At 38.2% G+C, this 13,866-nt stretch overlaps 1 protein-coding gene across 6 annotated transcripts in view; it reads right to left on the minus strand.

Annotated features, from left to right (window-relative positions):
- The window catches only part of htt (huntingtin), a 112,950-nt gene that overhangs the window by 39,225 nt on the left and 59,859 nt on the right, over positions 1 to 13,866 (minus strand). The window lies entirely within an intron of this gene.

A 13,866-nucleotide genomic window follows, 5' to 3' on the forward strand; every position in this document is an offset into this window, starting at 1 on the left:
CACGGCAGGCAATAGGCATTTAAAATGGGAAAACATAAAAGGACTATGTCAAAGTCATCTGAATTCACCACATTAACTGCAGCAGTTGGTGCTGCTATGACCACAAACCACAACAGCCACATCTATGAGATCAATTAAATTTATATGAATTTCATGTCAGATTATGTCAAAGGTCAAATTGGAATGAGTTCAGAATACCATTCGAATGCTGATGTTGTTTTATTCTAACACTTCTCTTCATGTGTTTTTGAGCTACCTTAGCTACCATTTGTGCACCAATCTTATGCACCATAAAACATGCTTTAATTTCAATATGGGTGGTCCAATAAATTTTTTTTAATAAAAAATGTATAAATGGAGCCAAATCACAGAAACTGCAAAGATGATTTTAATATCAGTGTCAGGTAAGAGTAAGATGCGTGTCTACATTTTATGGAAGTTTATTATAAATAGCCACTTTTATAAAATCATGTGAAATTTATGTTTTAATACATTTATATTTTATCAGTAAATAATTAATTTAAAGACATGTGCATCATACGTGATCTTGGCAAACACATCACATGACGTTTTTATTTCAAGTGATAGTTATTTGTGATAGCCTATATGAAAGGGTTAAATTATGATCAAGAGAGAAAGTCACACACACTCACACACACACACACACACACACACACACACACACACACACACACACACACACACACAATGATAGAGTGAGAGTGAGGGGGAGGGGAAGGACTGAGAGAAAGGCACACACACAAACTCACAGGGTGAGAGAGACCCCCCCCCCACACACACACACACACACACACACACACACAGATAGAGAGGGGGAAGGGGAAAGACAGGCAGATGGCATTCCATAGACTTAATGGTTTGTATACTGTACAAACTGTACATTCTATCCCCCTACACTACCCCTAAGCCTACATATCGCACACACACACACACACACACACACACACACACACCATAGCTGTCAACCCTCCCGTTTTTTCCGGGTTTCTCACGTATTTTAGCTCTTTTCCCGCTGTCTTCCCGTTTTAGTATTTTCCCGTAAAATATCCCGTATTTTTACGTTCTGATTGTGTTAACTCAGAACACACAACTATCTGGTTTAGTGCCAGAAGACGCGAATGAGAAGTCGCGCGCACTGTGAGAAAATTTTCCGTGCACTCATCCGAGAGCGCGCACACGTCTCTCAGCGCGCAAATATTGAGTTCTCTTTCAAGTCTTGCTCTTGAATGGACAAACTCACGCAAAAAGTATGTCAACACATTGATGAGTATTCTAGCAGACATAGTCTGTATATGGCTTAAGTAAGCTTTATACAGTCCAGAAAAGACGACGCATATCCGAGGTCTTAAAGGGGCAGTAGCCTTTACTGCTGTCTGTTTAATGTCAAACAAAAGACAAGGGCATCACTCACTGCTCTTGATTGAATAACTTTTGTAAGTTTAATAGGATTAATCTTTAATTTATACAGTCATATATGCAATGTTATTTTACATTTGATCAATTTCTGTACCTGAAAACTAATGTTAGACGTACCTGAAAAGCATAGTTTATTTTATTAGTATCTTTGCTCAATAGTATTTATTTGTGCTGCTGCTTGTATTTAAATGATTTGTTCTTATTATTTTCTTTTGTTTTATTTGACAGTAGTCCTTTTTTCCCTGAACATAGCAAATACTGAACCGTACCAAAACGGTGAACCTTAAACCGTGATACAAACCGAACCGTGAGCAATCTGTACCGTTACACCCCTAGCGTAACGTATGATAAAATGACTGAAAAAAGGTTGGGAAACACTGGCTTAGGCTACTATCGAAGAAGAAGAAGACAGTTGCAGCCGCGCGGTTGGGAGGAAGAGGGAAAAAGTAGCGGGAAGTAAACTTCAAGGAGAGTATAGTAATAATAAATGATAATAAATGGAATAAATAAATAATAAATGAAAATAATAAATGTTATATTTACCCATGGCCTTCCCTGTTATACAGAAATGTAATAGTTATCAAACCTTCCTTAACTGTATAAATAATAAATGAAATATAGATGAATCATCATTAAAGCTACAATTTTCTCTGTTCCCGTTGTTCTTTGATGAACATTAATGACAGGCTGACTCCACAAAATGACTCTAATTTGCCTCTTTGAAAAATAATTCTCTAATTTAACCTTATTACTATACTAATTGTAATATAAATAATACAAATATTAGAAGAAAAATATTTTAAGTGGTCATTATTGACAATAAATATTGCACAACTAGTATTTAGTACCAAAAGATCTCCTCAAAATATTCAATAAATATTATTGAACTAAAATATAGAACATTTATTTAATTGAAAAATAGTTAAGGTGTATGGTCACATTTGACCATCAATTAGTATGAGTATGACCAATTAGTATGGAATACCTGAAGGCTAAGTACAATAAAAAACATTAACATTAATGTTAACATTGTTGCATTACTCTCCATTATAAAACGATCCTGTATGGTTGATGTAATAATCAATGCACACTATGCTGTACTGTTTACCAAAACTTGCTGCAAACCCCTGTAAAGTGGAGCTGTTGTGTATCAAGCCATTCAAATGTATTGACACAGCGCTAGAAGTATTGAGATTTCTGTGAAGCACGACTGCGCGCGCCGCCGGGAGATGATAGAGCATGTCGCAACTCCGTATGGTTTTTCAACACTCTGGCTTTAACTGTTATGCCATATTAGCGCCAAAACGCTATTTATTGTTTGAATTTCGCATTAAAACTTTAAAAAATGTAAAAGCTTAGACATTGTTTAATATCAAAAGCAGGTTTGGCAATTTGGCGTGAGATTAAGTTGGGCAGCGTGAGAGCGTGAGACAGAGCCTGAAAGCGTGAGTGTCACGCCAAATGCGTGAGAGTTGGCAACCCTAGGCAAAAGAGAACTCGATGTGAGCAGGAAACTGACGCGAGTCTATCTATGCATCGAGTGTGTGTGTGTGTGTGTGTGTGTGTGTGTCAGTGTCCCTTGAATAGCTGACATGAGACGCATCCACACAGACAGGACACTGACACACACACATACACATACACACACACACAGACAGGACACACACACACACACACACACACACACACACACACACACACACACACACACACACACACACACACACACACACACACACAGACAGGACACTAACACACACACAGACAGGACACTGGCATACAGCGCGCTCTCTTGTGTCTTGTCGCGCTTGGAAGCATGTACATGAATAGGAGCATGATCATGTAACGCTAAGCAAAAATGGATATAAAAACGGACGCTGTGTTATTTGCGTTAAATATTTTTAATGCGTTAAGCTTCCGTTTCACGTTGACCGAGTTTGGTGGAGATTGAATAAATCACCTACGAGGAGAACGTAAAAACTCAGACCCTGAATTATACAAATATTCACGTTCAAACAAAAACTTTCTGTGAAAAAAAGACACTTATAAACAGACACTTGTAGAAAATAATGTGAATTTTTTTAAAAAATAAATTTGAACTATGTCAGTAAATAATGAATTTAAAGACAAATGTGTCAAAAGTGAACTTTGCAAACACAGCACATGACCTTCTGTAAAGCACATGTATAGAAAACACACTCACACTCCTCTGTTTTAAAAAAAGAGTTCTGTCTGAATGAGTACATGAAATCACGGCTGTCAGATGATAAGAATTGTAACTCAAATGTGATTTAGAAAATGAGTTCTGTAGTGATATAGTGTCATAGTTCATGTCCACATTAACCACTACGTTGTAATACCAATAGCCATGTCATCATACACATTTGTGTCCTCATAAATCACATAAGCAAGCACAGAGAGAGAGAGAGAGAAAGGGAGTTTCAAAAATAATACAACACTGCCCCCTTTTGGTGATAGAGGGGAGGGCACACAAACAGTCAAAAACATTATTAAACTTTGACATGTTGCCATGGCAGCATTATTTGAAATATCAGGAATTCATTCATATGTCTCTATCTGTCATATTTTCACATTATACTGATGAAGTTTGAAGTCAATCGTGTGAAAATAAGATGGTGATTCAAAGCATTTTTGAAAGTGACACACTTCCTGCTGCCAGTTGGTGGCGCTATAACTTTGACTCACAAAAGTCATATCCATGTGATCGGCCTCTTACAACGAACACACAGCTGAAGTTTCATCCAAATCAGTCAATGTTTGCACAAGTTATTACACACTTCCTGTTTACCTTTTCTCGCCATAAATTCGTTGCTTCGCCACGGCCAAACCGTTTAAGATATCAAAAATCCGTTCGCAATTTAGCATCCTCTGTGTCTTGACTTCATGCTGACCGAGTTTGGCACTGATTGAAACAATGGCCTCGGAGGAGTATATTAAATTCCAGAGCATGTGTTTTCAGAACAACCCATATTAGCTCACTTCCTGTTGGGCTGACACGTAACTTAGAGCACGAAAGTTGTTTGGCCCGATGAGGTCTATATGTGTACCGAGTTTCATACATGTACGTGCAAGTGTGTTTGATATATAGACCAAGTTTTCAGACCCCACTTTAGGGGGCGCTGTTGAGCCCCCCTGCCACGCCCGGGTACCAGCTTCAGCCCGGCTCTGATGGCCGCGCATTCCGATGTGTGTGCAAAGTTTCAAGAGTTTTTGAGCATGGTAAGGGCCCCAAAAGTGCCCGAGAAGTCGATAAAATAATAATAATAATAATAATTAAAGCTGCGAGCAGCGATGACGGGCTCAAGCCGGTGGCACCGCCACGCCGGTGGCATCAGCTTAACTGTGCACTGCAGGCAATAGGCATTTAAAATGGGAAAACATAAAAGGACTATGTCAAATTCATCTGAATTCACCACATTAACTGCAGCAGTTGGTGCTGCTATGACCACAACAGCCACATCTATGAGATCAAATAAATTTAAATTAATTTCATGTCAGATGATGTCAAAGGTCAAATTGGAATGAGTTCACAATACCATTCAAATGCTGATGTTGTATTATTGTAACACTTCTCTTCATATGCATATCAGGGTGTCCGCGGGGTCTTGAAAAGTATTAAAAGTTGATAAATTCATTTTTGGAAAATTAAGGCCCTTAAAAGGTATTAAAAAGTCTTAATCACGATTTTATGAGGTATTACATTTTGTTCAAGCTTTGTCAAAAGAGTTTGACTCCAAAAAGTATTCATGAATATATTTATTTTCATCCCCATAACTATATATAAAAAAAAAAACGGTTTGCTCGGTCAGTGAGATCAGCTCGGGGCGCGCACACCGTCTACAGGTGACGTCACATATTTTGCGAAATGCGCGGTTAGGTGATGTGTCGCCCTCCACACATTGCGAAACAGACTCCGAAATGGGGAAATGTAAATTTGCGGACTCCTGGTTGGAGAAGGATGAGTTTAAACAATGGCCGCAGGGTTTTTCTATGGTTTTTCCTGCATAGCGGCCGCATCCGTCAAATTTCGTGCCACCTCTGTCTGTCGACAAAACTCAAGACAGGCAGTCCCTTGCTCAGATTAGGCATGTCGTGGTAATTAAATAATCATCAGAAATATATATTGTCACATGATCTTTCAGCAATCATTATTATTATTTTATGATTTGCTAGTACAAAGTCATCTAAAGCCATTCCATAGCTGAATGTCTTTCCTCCGCTGTAGCTGTCCATCATTCTCCGTTCAGAATTCAAACTGCGCGTCGTGTTTGGTTACAGTCAGTCAGCGTCTCGGTAAAGCTCACTCCAAGATGATATATTCCCGTTATAATACTTGATATGTAGATAAAATAATTTATCTTCCTGGAGTTTATCTAGCGGTTTCTGAACGATGTTGTGCTCCCTACCCGGGTGACAACACAAGGCATCACACGCACAATAACCGGAATTTAAAACTGTGAAGAAACGAATAATCAGTGACCTTTTGGACCGACATACATAGTAGACTAGGATTTGTGCGCTCAACGCTCATCGTCTCTTTATGCCGTGAACTTTTTAATGTGCACTCGCGCTGCACTGCGCCCTCTGACTCCATGTTGCTTTAAGCGCATCATTCTGCACCCGGGATGCGCATAAGCACATTGTGCCGCGCTTTCATATATTTTCATAGTTTTGTGCACTTAAAGATGATTAAAAAAAATCTTGTTCTCACGTATCTATCATATATTTGTTGTCCCTTTACAGAGCTGCACATTACGTTTACAATAAACTATAAATCTTGAAATGTTATATTATTTGTGTAGGCCCATATAATTATTTACATTCATATATAAATTAAATATAAATTGTTTTTTTATAAATGTATTTAATAAGAACACAAAGTAATTTGTACCTTTTCATTAACATTTTTAGATTTTATAAAATTAGTCCAGAGATGTTTTTTCAAGAATTACTTTTTGTAATTGCAATTTTTTTTAACTATCCACTCACCTAATTTAATATATATTTTTGTTTTAGCTTATGATTATATATTTTTATTTTATTGCTCAACAGTAGTTCTCATCGCCGATGAGGTCTTTAAATATTTTGAGAAGGTCTTAAAAAAGTCTTAACAAGGTATTAAAATTTACTTCAGGATTCCTGCATATACCCTGCATATGCATCATACGTGATCTTGGCAAACACAGCACATGACGTTTTTATTTAAAATTAGAACGTTTTAAATTAGTTAAATTAGATTAGTTAAATTAGAAAGTTGTCCAGCTCGAAGAGAACAATATATGTACGGGGACACATGAAATGTCTACAAATGTATGTCCTCAGAAATCACAGAAGCACACACACACACACACGCACACACACACAGAGAGAGAGAGAGAGAGAGAGAGAGAAACAAGGTTTTTTTTTTATCCTGCTTCAAAACTAAGACAATGCTGCCATCGTGTGTTCATTGAGGGAAGGGCAGCACACATTCCCCTTTTTTGTCCTTATTTAATCCCTCGGCAAGGCAACACCGTTTGAGATATCCAAAATCCGTTCGCATTTTAGCATCTTCCGTATCTTTGTTTCATGTTGACCGAGTTTGGTGGAGATTGAATAAATCGCCTACGAGGAGAACGTAAAAACTCAGAGCCTGAATTATACCAATATTCACGTTCAAACCAAAATATCTGACTTCCTGTTGGTCGGAGCTAATGACTGTAAATTAGAAAGTTGTCCGGCTCGATGAGGTCAATATATATACTGAGTTTGGTGATTGTAGATGAAACGAAGCCCTTCACTTTTGTCAAAAGGTGGCGCTATAGAGCCCCTCATCCCCACCCGTTTCTGAGGCTTTGCCCATGTGTACTGACTAACATCTCTGATGTGTGTGTTAAGTTTCATGCAATTTCAAGCATGCTAAGAGTCTCAAAAACAGCCAAAGACATTATTAAACTTTGACACGTTGCCATGGCAACAGTATTGGAAATTTCAGAAATCCATTCATATGTCTATATCTGCCATGTTTTCACATTATACTGATGAAGTTTGAAGTCAATCGGGTCAAAATAAGACAGTGATTTAAAGCATTTTTTAAAAAAGTGACACACTTCCTGCTGCCAGTTGGTGGCGCTATAACTTTGACTCACAAACATCATATCCTTGCGATCGGCTTCCTACAACAAACACACAGCTGAAGTTTCATCCAAATCAGTCAATGTTTGCACAAGTTATAACACTCTTCCTGTTTCCCTTTTCTCGCCATAAATTCGTTGCTTCGCCACGGCCAAACCGATTGAGATATCAAAAATCCGCTCGCAATTTAGCATTCTGAATATCTTGTCTTAATGCTGACCGAGTTTGGTGCCGATCGAAACAATGGCCTCGGAGGAGTATATTAAATTCCAGAGCATGCGTTTTCCGAACAACCCATAATAGCTCACTTCCTGTTGGGCTGACGCATAACTTAGAGCACGAAAGTTGTTCAGCCTGATGATTTCTATATGTGTACCGAGTTTCATACATGTACGTGCAAGTGTGTTTGATATATGGACCAATTATTTTGTAGGGGGCGCTGTTGAGCTCCCCTACCACGCCCGGGTACCAGCTTCAGCCCGGCTCTGATGGCCGCAGATTCCGATGTATCTGCAAAGTTTCAAGAGTTTTCGAGCATGGTAAGGGCCCCAAAAGTGCCCGAATAGTCGATAAGAAAAATAATAATAATAATTAAAGCTGCGAGCAGCGATGACGGGCCCAAGCCGGTGGCACCGCCACGCCGGTGGCATCAGCTTAACTGTGCACGGCAGGCAATATGCATTTAAACAGGAGAATATTTTAGAATCGCTCGAATGTGCCACATTTACCGCAGCAACTGGTGCCACTATCACCACAAGCCACACCCATGATGTAATTTAAATTTAGATTAATTTTAATATCATAGGATAAAATAGATAAAAGTTATATTTTCCTGCTCAAAATTTTGTAAGTCCAGAAGGCCAGTATTTAATTCAAGGTGTTTGTAGTTCTTTTTTACTTATTCACACTAAAGTAGGGATGAAACGGTAGGGGTGTGCATTGGCACTGCCCTCACAATTCGATTCGATTACGATTCACCAGGTAACGATTCGATTCAATTCGATTCTACGATGCATTGCGATGCATCAAAATTCTACTGCACACAACAAGGCAAATTTTTAATCAGTCATCATGAGGGAATACAAGCAGTCAGATATTGAACAACAGATTGTATTGGCTGCTATGTGTGTATTATCACTCTCCTGTATCTTTGACATAAATGTCATTAAATAAAATAAAATAGAATGGTACAGGGTATTGGATATGGCATTTTCAAACCTGAAAAAGAAAACATAAATCACTGCTTTCAGTGCTTTGAATGAGAAATGTTTTTCGTCTCTCTGCTTTAGAACCATTTGAAATTATATAGAGCAATAATAACCAACTAAGTTAACTTTTTCCAGCAGTGAACATAAGTGTTTTTTTTTTTACACACAGTAAAAAGCTCTAAGACAGGGCACTTCATGAACTCCTGTGCAAATATTAATCCGTAATTACAGTCACACTATTGTAACAACAACCACCACCCAGGCACCAATAAAAATATTCAGTCCAACACACACAGTAACGTTGACACTAGCGACTCGCCAATTCTCGTGCTTGATTTTAGTGTGGCAGGCGCGTTAGCAGGGCGTAAGCAGCGCATATTTTTTTCGGCGCCCATGTTAACAGATTAGAGCATTCACATCGCACGCAGAGGCGGCGCGGCAGCGCATCGCAGGAGCAGAAGCAGTAGTGCCGCGATCGTTTCGGTGCCGAGTCTATTTTTGCCACGCTGCTCACGCTGATTTAAAGCCACAGTGGATTGTTCTTGATCAAAACTGACCAGATTAACATGGAATATAACAAATTTCACCATGAAATCATGTAGTGAAGTGTCCCGTGTGTTTCACAATCACCATATGACATCCAGAGCTGTTAAAAAAATTAAAAACACAACACTGCCAGCAGTTTTTGCCCAAACTTCAAAAGCCTGTTTAAATGATTAAAGCATATATTCACTTTAATGTTAACTTACATTTATCATGTGAACTACTTATATACAACAAGTTATATGCATGTTTGATTGGGACAGAGGGGAACGCGGTCGCATTTGCAGCATATGCTGCCCATCATAAATCAAAGCACGAGACAGACGGGGCTCGGAGGAGAAGACCGGAAAATGTTACATAATGTACAATATTTGTCTGTATTTGCAATATCTGCGCGAGACAAAAGCTGCCCGTGTGAATCCACAATGGGGGCGCGTGCTCCGGCTCTCCATACCCACTGCTCCGCGTGCGGTGTGAAGCCGGCGTCAGAATCCGAAATGTGCCCAGATGTCCGCTTTCCAATCTTTGGGTGCGTTTTTAATTACCCGTCTATCACGGTCATCTCCCTCCGCCTCAGCCATCTTGATTGTTGTTGTTATGACCTTGGAAGTAATTGAAACTTCACAACTTTATTGTCCAACTCAAGTCCAGAAAATAAACGGTGACATAATCGATTATGGCACTTTGCCGCATCGATGCTGAATCGTGCATGCCCCGCATTGCGATGCATCGCTGAATCGATTATTGTTGACACCACTATGAAACGGTATGGAAATTTAACATCACGATTATAGTGACCCAAATTATCACGGTTATCAATATTATCACGGTTTTGTTCAAACAAGATGAAAGTGTTCAAAAAGAACAGATGCACACACTTAAAACATTTCAACAAGTTTTATATTTGAAATTAAACAAACAACAAATAACTAAAGCAGCTCTAAGCACTTTTTTAAGCTAGATTCTGTGGGATTTCTTTACTTAATGGCCGTCGTCAATAGCAACGCATAACGCATAAATAATAATAATTTGTCGTAAATATAATCTCTAATATTATCTCTGTAAATATATTCTCAAGAAATATTCTCATCAGTGTTCAGCTATGATGCATTTAAATCTAGCATATTTTGTGTTAGAGCCCAAACAGTATCCAAGTGAAATAATGCATATCCATATTTCCATATGATTTGACAGTTTATTTTATTAAATATCAAAATGTGTGCATCATACCTGACACCTAGATGAACACTTTACAGTCAGTTTTATGACTGTCATTCTCTTTAAATGCTAGTGAAGTTTGGTAACGTTATACACGTTTCAATGTTGTATGTAACTTTGCAGACGGTCCCTAACTTCGCCAGCGTTATGCCAGTCATATCAGATGCGCTGTGGTTCTGCTGTGTTTTTTTAAACCATTTTACCTAAATCACCAAAATAATAAATGTTATATTTACCCATGGCCTTCCCTGTTATACAGAAATGTAATAGTTATCAAACCTTCCTTAACTGCATAAATAATAAATGAAATATAGATGAATCATCATTAAAGCTACAATTTTCTCTGTTCCCGTTGTTCTTTGATGAACATTAATGACAGGCATCATCAGTGCTCCTGTCACTTTAAGAACAGCCGCGGATCTCACGCGCGGTCCCGCGCATCTCATTTCCTCACAACTCTTTAAGTTCATTTAAGACGTTATTTAACTAATTTAAGACTCGAATATGAGAATACTCACAATCCTCTGTGTTATGGTTTGTTCAAGAGCAAAAGAGAACTCGATGTGAGCAGGAAACTGACGCAAGTCTATCTATGCGTCGAGTGTGTGTGTGTGTGTGTGTGTGTGTGTGTGTCAGTGTCCCTTGATTAGCTGACATGAGACGCATCCACACAGATAGGACACTGACACACACACACACACACACACACACACACACACACACACACACACACACACAGCATACCGCAGCATAGCCATACAGTTTAAGTTCACCCACACTTTATATTAATAAAAAGGTTTACAGTGCAAATACTGTTGTTGCATATACTGTGCATAAAATTTGAAAACATTTGCAAAAAACACCACTGTATCATTAATTTTTTTTTTTAAACCTTTAAGTAACCATTTTTTAAACATCTATAAACATTACTTTTACATAGATAGACGGACCAGATATTCCTAACACTTTGGGAATACTTAAGGGTTACTAGTTGTTTTGTAAACTGTCTATAAACATTATCTGGATGGTTATTATAAAGTTGCAACCGATGACTATAATACCTTGTTAAATAGTTAATAAACAGTACCAGTAAAACGTGGGCAGTACCAGTAAAACATGTAAACAGTACCAGTCAAACATGTGGGTTGTCCTGATACTGTACTTCAAAATGTAATAGTGTAAAAATTGCCACAGAATAAAGTAATTGTTCAAGATCTATTGGTAACTCATAAAAATAATGTCATATTTGCATAAACTGTCACTACCATATATATCCCGACACTAGCACATTAAGATAAGCTATGAAAAAAATCATGTTCCTCTGCCTCTTTCTGGTTAAATAATGTTTATAATAATTGTTAATATAGCAAGCTATATTAACTATTCCAGGTTATTTATGCATAGCATAAATAATAGTTAGTAGAGCATGCTATGCCACTTTCATCAAAACCTATTACAAAGCTATAGCAATCTCATGTCATTCCGTCTGTTCGAAAAAAAAGTTGCACTAACTGTTCGTTACAAGCAGCATTTGCCATCAGGCAGGTAACGATAGCTAACATAAACATATTTTTGCTAGCCTACCTGCTGCAAACTTACACTTTTTTTGTACAAGACAAGTAGAGCTATTTTATCCAGTGTAATTTATCACATACCACTATCTTGTTTTTTCTTATCCTCCTCTTCCTTTCTCTTTTTTCTTTTCTGGCTTCCTGAAGCATAAAATTCCGCTTAAAATCCGAAGATTTTGTATTTTGCCGCAGCAGAGATCGCGTGGTTGTCTGGCTGCTGTCAGCGACTACTGAGAGGGGCCCCTTAAGGGGGATCCCGATAACAGTGTCATTGCACTTTACTGCATTGACTATCAATGGGGCGCTCACACAGTTTGTCGTTTCATTTTATTCTTAACCTGTCGCTGTCTTGGGGCCCCAGGCCAGCTCGGGGCCCCAAGCAATTGCTTGGTTTGCCTGCCTTGTCGCGACGGGCCTGCACACACACACACACACACACACACACACACACACACACACACACACACACACACACACACACACACACACACACACACACACACACAGAAAGAGAGTTTAAAAAATAACACAACACTGCCACCCTTTAGTGAGGGGAGGGCAGACAGAGAATAAATATTCAGAAGAAATATATTAAATAAAATAAATATATTGATCTGAAAAATAGTATGATTATTTTAAAGCTATTTGGTTACATTTTAATAAAACATTGTTTTAGTATGTTTTTAAACACACACACATACACGTTGTAATACCAGTGTAATACCCATGTCATTATACAAATTTGTGTCCTCATAAATCACATAAACAAGAGAGAGAGAGAGAGAGAGAGAGAGAGAGAGAGAGAGAGAAACAAGTTTTTTTTAATCCTGCTTCAAAACTAATACAATGCTGCCATCTTGTGTTCATTGAGGGGAGAGCAGCACAGACAGATACAGAATTGATTATTTAAAAAAATATTTAAAATAAATATATATATTCATCTGAAAAATAGTATAGTCATTTTAAATTAATCTAAGTTCAATTACCAAACATACAATCTTAATTTAATTTAAATCAAAATATTATTTTACAAGATATGAGACAATTTCTGTTCCCCTTTTTTTGTCCTTATTTAATCCCTCGCCATGGCAACACCGTTTGAGATATCCAATATTCGTTCGCATTTTAGCATCTTCCGTATCTTTGTTTCATGTTGACCGAGTTTGGTGGAGATTGAATAAATCGCCTACGAGGAGAACGTAAAAACTCAGACCCTGAATTACATAAATATTCACCTTCAAACCAAAATATCTGACTTCCTGTTGGTCGGAGCTAATGACTGTAAATTAGAAAGTTGTCCGGCTCGAAGAGAACAATATATGTACCGAGTTTGGTGACTGAAGATAAAACTAACCCCCCCACTTTTGTCAAAAGGTGGCGCTAGAGAGGCCCTCATCCCCGTCCATTTCTGATGCTTTGCCAATGTGTACTGACTGACATCTCTGATGTGTGTGTTTCAAGCAGTTTCAAGCAATTTCAAGCATGCTAAGAGCCTCAAAACAGCCAAAAGATTATTAAACTTTGACACGTTGCCATGGCAACAGTATTTGAAATTTCAGGAATCCATTTCATACGTCTCTATCTGTCATGTTTTCACATTATACTGATGAAGTTTGAAGAAAATGGGGTGAAAATAAGATGGTGATTCAAAGCATTTTTGAAAGTGACACACTTCCTGCTGCCAGTTGGTGGCGCTATAACTTTGACTCACAAAAGTCATATCCATGTGATCGGCCTCTTACAACGAACACACA

The sequence above is a fragment of the Gobio gobio genome, assembly GCF_949357685.1.
Source record: "Gobio gobio genome assembly, chromosome: 3".
In the NCBI taxonomy this organism is placed as follows: domain Eukaryota; kingdom Metazoa; phylum Chordata; class Actinopteri; order Cypriniformes; family Gobionidae; genus Gobio; species Gobio gobio.